This window comes from Arachis hypogaea, chromosome 15 (assembly GCF_003086295.3).
Source record: "Arachis hypogaea cultivar Tifrunner chromosome 15, arahy.Tifrunner.gnm2.J5K5, whole genome shotgun sequence".
NCBI classification, from domain to species: domain Eukaryota; kingdom Viridiplantae; phylum Streptophyta; class Magnoliopsida; order Fabales; family Fabaceae; genus Arachis; species Arachis hypogaea.
In genome coordinates this window covers 63,523,004-63,530,113 of record NC_092050.1, presented here as the reverse complement: position 1 = coordinate 63,530,113, position 7,110 = coordinate 63,523,004, and positions in this window count along the sequence as shown.

The following is a 7,110-nucleotide window of genomic DNA, read 5'->3' as shown; positions in this document are numbered from 1 at the left end:
CTAGGGAATGAAATGGAGATTCATCATCTGATTTCTTGTGAGATCTACACAATTGCAGATAAGAACTCCACTGAAGCCAAATTGGCTTACCCAAGCTTAATCTCTCTGCTATGTAAAGATGCTGGGGTGAAGATGGTAGTAGATGAGTACATCCCAGTTGAGCACCCAATCACCAAGAAGTCAATGGAAGGACAACAAGTGCAAGATAACCCCATTAAAAGGAGGGCACAAGAGTTCCTCCCAGAAACTCCTCAGATTGACTACTAGACCCGCCTAGAAGCATCTGTCACCAAGCTGCAAGAAGCTATGTATCAACTTAAGGAAGAACAGCAAAATCAAAATAGCATGCTCTGCAAACAGCTTAAGGAGCAAGAAAAGCAAGGGCGTGAGCTACAAGAGCTGAAGCGCCAGAAGCTCTCCCCTGAAGAGCCAGGCACCTCAGAACTTGAAGGAATACTTGCCTCCCCCAATGCAGGTTGTTGAGTCCTAACTCTGTGATAACTTTTGTTATTAGAGATCTATTTTAAGAGTCATCTATTTTTATGTTTTTTTATTTTCTGTCTTCTATTATTATTGGTCTGCTTTTATGTTTATTTTAAGTCTTAATTTTAATTCATGATTAATAAAATTTAGAGTCTATGCCTTAAAGCTATGAATGTCCTATGAATCCTTCACCTTTCTTAAATGAAAAAATGGTTTTAATTACAAAAGAACAAGAAGTACATGATTTCGAATTATATCTTGAAATTAGTTTAATTATTTTGATGTGGTGACAATACCTTTTGTTTTCTGAATGAATGCTTAAACAGTGCATATTTTTGAATTTATTGTTTATGAATGTTAAAAATTATTGTCTCTTAAAAGAATAATGAAAAAGGAGAAATGTTATTGATAATATGAAAAATCATAAAATTGATTTTTGAAGCAAGAAAAGGCAGTGAAAAAAAAGAGAGAGAGAAGAAAAAGAAAAAGCAAGCAGAAAAAGCCAATATCCCTTAAAACCAAAAGGCAAGGGTAAAAAGGATCCAAGGCTTTGAGCATTAATGGATAGGAGGGCCCAAGGAAACAAAATCCAGGCCTAAGCGGCTAAATCAAGTTGTCACTAACCATGTGCTTGTGTCATGAAGGTCCAAGTAAAAAGCTTGAGACTGAGTGGTTAAAGTCATGATCCATAGCAAAAAGAGTGTGCTTAAGAACTCTGGACACCTCTAACTGGGGACTTTAGCAAAGCTAAGTCACAAATTGAAAAGGTTTATCCAGTTATGTGTCTGTGGCATTTATGTATCCGGTGGTAATACTGGAAAACAAAGTGCTTAGGGTCACGGCTAAGACTCATAAAGTAACTGTGTTCAAGAATCAACATTCTAAACTAAGATAATCAATAACACTATCTGAATTCTGAGTCCCTATAGATGCCAATCATTCTGAGCTTCAAAGGATAAAGTGAGATGCCAAAACTGTTCAGAAGCAAAAAGCTACTAGTCCCGCTCATCTAATTGGAACTAAGTTTCATTGATATTTTGGAATTTATAGTATATTCTCTTCTTTTTATCCTATTTGATTTTTAGTTGCTTGGGGACAAGCAACAATTTAAGTTTGGTGTTGTGATGAGCGGATAATTTATACGCTTTTTGGCATCGTTTTTAGGTAGTTTTAATACGATTTAGCCACTTTTTAGTATATTTTTATTAGTTTTTAAGAAAAATTCACATTTCTGGACTTTACTATGAGTTTGTGTGTTTTTCTGTGATTTTAGGTATTTTCTGGATGAAATTGAGAGACATGAGCAAAAATCTAATTCAGAGGCTGAAAAAGGACGGCAGATGCTGTTGGATTCTGACCTCCCTGCACTCGAAATGGATTTTCTGGAGTTACAGAAGCCAAATTGGCGCGCTCTCAAATGCGTTGGAAAGTTGACATCCTGGGATTTCCAGCAATATATAATAGTCCAAACTTTGCTCAAGATTTGGTAGCGCAAACTGGCGTTTAAACGCCAGCTCCTTACCCTTTTCTGGCGTTAAACGCCAGAACTGGCATAAAAGTTGGAGTTAAACGCCCAAACTGGCACAAAAGGTAGAGTTCAATGCCAGGAATAGCCTATGCACATGGAAGCTTCAGTGCTCAGCCCAAACACACACCAAGTAGGCCCCAGAAGTGGATTTCTGCACCATCTATCTTAGCTTACTCATTTTTTGTAAACCTAGGTCACTTGTTCATTATAAAAACTGCTTTTTGAGATTCATTTTGTACCTCATGACATTTTTTACATCTGAATTTTGTATCTTTTATGGCATGAGTCTCTAAACTCCATGGTTGGGGGTGAGGAGCTCTGTTGTGTCTTGACGGATTAATGCAATTACTACTGTTTTCCATTAAATCACGCTTGTTTCTATTCTAAGATATTCACTCGCACTTCAACATGATAAATGTGATGATCCGTGACACTCATCACCATTCTCAACCTATGAACGCGTGCCTGACAACCACTTCCATTCTACCTTAGATTGAGTGTGTATCTCTTGGGTTCCTGGTTCATGAGTTCGATTGCATCTCCTGACAACAGAGCATGTGAATCCATTAGACTAGAGTCTTTGTGGTATAAGCTAGAATCAATTGGCAGCATTCTTGAGATCCGGAAAGTCTAAACCTTGTCTGTGGTATTCCGAGTAGGATCCGGGAAGGGATGACTGTGACGAGCTTCAAACTCACAAATGTTGGGCGTAGTGACAGACGGAAAAGGATCAATGGATCCTATTCTGACATAAGTGAGAACCGACAGATGATTAGCCATGCGGTGACAGCGCATTTGGACCATTTTCACTGAGAGGATGGATGGTAGCCATTGACAACAGTGATCCACCAACATACAGCTTGCCATGGAAGGAGCCTTGCGTGCGTGAAGAAGAAGACAGTAGGAAAGTAGAGACTCAGAAGACTGAGCATCTCCAAAACCTCAACCTATTCTCCATTACTGCATAACAAGTATTATTTAATCCATGTTCTTTTACTCATTCCAATTGAAACTGAGAATTATTATTAGCATCCTGACTAAGTTTTACAAAATAACCATAGCCTGTTTCAAACCGACAATCTCCGTGGGATCGACCCTTACTTACGTAAGGTATTACTTAGACGACCCAGTGCACTTGCTGGTTAGTTGTGCGGAATTGCATAAGTGTGATTGTGATTTCGTGCACCAAGTTTTTGGCGCCGTTGCCGGGGATTGTTCGAGTTTGGACAACTGACGGTTTATTTTGTTGCTTAGATTAGGAAAAATTTTTCTTTTTGGTTTAGAGTCTTCCGTTTGAGTTTAGCTTTATATTTTAAGTTTGGTGTCAATTGCATAAGTTTATTTTTATTTCATTTTTTTGAATTATTAGTGTTCAAAGTATAAAAATTTTTAAGTTTGGTGTCCTCTGTGTTTTAGTTTTCTTAAAAATTTTTCAAAAGTTGCTTTTGGTGTTCATCTTAATATTCAAAGTTTTCCTGATTGTTTTCTTTGTTTTGATCTAAAAATTCTATGTTTGGTGTCATTTTATTGTTTTTCTCTTGCCTCATTAAATTCAAAAATATTTTTTCTCTTTATTTTAATTGATTTTCGAATTCTACCTTTAAAAATTCAGATTTTAATTTTAAAACTTCTTATTTTATCTTATCTTAGTTTTGGAATTTCAAAATTCAAATCTTTTTCAAAAATCATATCCAAGGTTTTTCAAATTTTCTTAATTAATCAATTATTCTAGTTGTCGAAATTTTTATTTTCCATTTATTTTATTTTTTTTATTCGGTTTCTTTTAATTAAATAAAATAAAAATATAAATATAATATATTTTCAATTCATATCAATTCCCTTTTCTCCATCATGGACATAAGTGGAAATGAACAGTCCAGAAGGACTCTGGGGTCATATGCTAACCCCATTACCGCTGCATATGGGAGTAGTATCTGTATACCTCCCGTCAAAGCTAGCAGTTTTGAGCTAAATCCTCAGCTCATTGTCATGGTGCAGCAAAATTGCCAGTATTCCGGTCTTCCACAGGAAGAACCTACTGAGTTTCTGGCACAGTTCTTGTAAATTGCTGACACAGTACGTGACAAGAAAGTAGATCAGGATGTCTACAGATTATTACTGTTTCCATTTGCTGTAAAAGATCAAGCTAAGAGGTGGTTAAAAAACTAACCCACAGCAAGCATAAGAACATGGAAACAGTTATCAGACAAATTCCTGAAATAATATTTCCCTCCAAAAAAGGATGACACAGCTAAGGCTGGACATCCAAGGCTTTAAACAAGAGGATGATGAATCCCTTTATAACGCCTGGGAGAGGTACAGAGGGATGCTAAGGAAATGCCCCTCTGAAATATTTTCAGAGTGGGTGCAGTTAGACATCTTCTACTACGGGCTTATAGAAAAAGCTCAAATATCTCTAGATCACTCAGCTGGTAGATCTATACATATGAGAAAAACAATTAAAGAGACTCAAGAGCTCATTGATACAGTTGCTAGAAATCAGCATCGGTACTTAAGCAGTGAGTCCTCCCCGAAAGAAGAGGCTAAAACAGTATCCACTGAACTTAGTCCTCAAGAACAAGTTGCTGAACTCAATCAGCAATTGCTTATTATAACAAAACAGTTCGCAAAATTCAAGGAGATGCTCCAAGATACTAAAATGCTAACCACAATATGGAAGCACAATTGGATCAGGCAAGACAACAGCTATCTAAATTGATAACTGAAGAATGCCAAGCTGTTCAATTAAGGAGTAGGAAGACATTGAATAATTCAACTCAAGGTAGCAGAAAGCCAAGAAAGGAACAACTAACAGAGGATGACCAAACCACTGCTCAAAATCCCTCTGAGGACAGTAAGAGCCCAGAGAGGAATACTTCTGGTGTTCAAACGCTAGAAAAGGGTGAAAAATTAGCGTCAAACGCCCAGTGGATACTCACTACTGGCGTTCAAATGCCGAAAAGGGGGTGAAAAACTGGCGTTAAACGCCTATTCCATGCCCAGTTTTGGCGTTCAAACGCCAAAAATGGGTGGAAATTTGGCTTTAAACGCCCATCCAACCCCTAATCCTGGTGTTCAAACGAAAATGAGGGATCAGACACCTGCAAGTGCTGATTGTAACCCTCCTAAGAAGGCTTCTCTAACCACCTCTGTAGGAAATAAACCTGCAGCAACTAAGGGTGAGGAATACAAAGCCAATATGCCTTATCCTCAGAAACTCCGCCAAGCGAAATAGGATAAACAATTTGCCCGCTTTGTAGACTATCTCAGGACTCTTGAAATAAAGATCCCATTTGCAGAGGCACTTGAGCAAATACCCTCTTATGCTAAGTTCATGAAAGAGATCTTAAGTCATAAGAAGGATTGGAGAGAAACTGCAAAAGTTTTTCTCACTGAAGAATGCAGTGCAGTCATTCTGAAAAGCTTACCAGAGAAGGTTAAAGATCCCGAAAGCTTTATGATACCATGCACATTAGATGGTGCTTGTACTAAGACAGCTCTATGTGACCTTGGGGCAAGTATCAATCTAATACCTGCATCCACTATCAGAAAGCTTGGCTTGACTGAAGAAGTCAAACCAACCCGAATATGCCTCCAACTTACTAATGGCTCAATTAAATATCCATCAGGCATAATTGAGGACATGATTGTCAAGGTTGGGCCATTTGCCTTTTCCACTGACTTTGTAGTGCTAGAAATAGAGTCGCACAAGAGTGCAACTCTCATTCTAGGAAGACCCTTCCTAGCAACTGGACGAACTCTCATTGATGTACAAAAAGGAAAAGTGACCCTGAGAGTCAATGAGGATGAGTTCAAGTTAAATGCTGTCAAAGCTATGCAACATCCAGACACATCAAATGACTGCATGAGCATTGATATTATGGACTCCTTGGTGGAAGAGATCAATATGACTGAGAGTCTTGAATCAGAGCTAGAGGACATCTTTAAAGATGTTCAGCCTGATCTGGAGGAACCAGAGGAAACAGAAGAACCTCTGAAAATTCCTCAGGAAGAGGAGAGACCTCCTAAACCCGAGCTCAAACCACTACCACCATCCCTGAAATATGCATTTCTGGGAGAGGATGACACTTTTCCTGTGATCATAAGCTCTGCCTTAGAGCCACAGGAAGAGAAAGCACTACTTCAGGTGCTAAGGACACACAAGACAACTCTTGGGTGGTCTATAAGTGACCTTAAGGGCATTAGCCCAGCCAGATGCATGCACAAGATCCTATTGGAGGATGATGCCAAGCCAGTGGTTCAACCACAGAGGTAGTTAAATCCGGGCATGAAGGAAGTGGTGTAGAAAGAGGTTACTCAATTACTAGAGGCTGGGATTATCTATCCTATTTCTGATAGCCCCTGGGTGACCCCTGTCCAAGTCGTCCCAAAGAAGGGAGGAATGACAGTGATTCATAATGAAAAAAATGAACTGGTTCCTACAAGAATAGTTACAGGGTGGCGTATGTGTATTGACTACAAAAGGCTCAATACAGCTACCAGAAAGGATCATTTTCCTTTACCATTCATAGACCAGATGCTAGAGCGACTAGCAGGTCATGAATACTAATGCTTTTTGGATGGCTATTCAGGTTACAACCAAATTGCAGTAGATCCTCAAGACCAAGAGAAAACAGCATTCACGTGTCCATCTGGAGTATTTGCCTATAGAAGGATGCCATTTGGTCTGTGCAATGCACCTGCAACATTTCAGAGATGCATGCTCTCTATCTTCCCTGATATGGTGGAGAAATTTCTGAAAGTCTTCATGGATGACTTCTCAGTTTTTGGAGATTCATTCAGCTCCTGTCTTGATCATCTAGCACTTGTTCTGAAAAGGTGCCAAGAGACTAACCTAGTTTTAAACTAGGAAAAATGCCACTTTATGGTGACTGAAGGAATTGTCCTTGGGCATAAAATTTCAAACAAGGGAATAGAGGTGGATCAAGCTAAGGTCGAGGTAATTGAAAAATTACCACCACCTACCAATGTTAAGGCAATCAGAAGCTTTCTAGGACATGCAGGATTCTACAGGAGGTTTATAAAGGATTTTTAAAAAACCGCAAAACCTCTGAGTAATCTGCTAACTGCTAATGCAC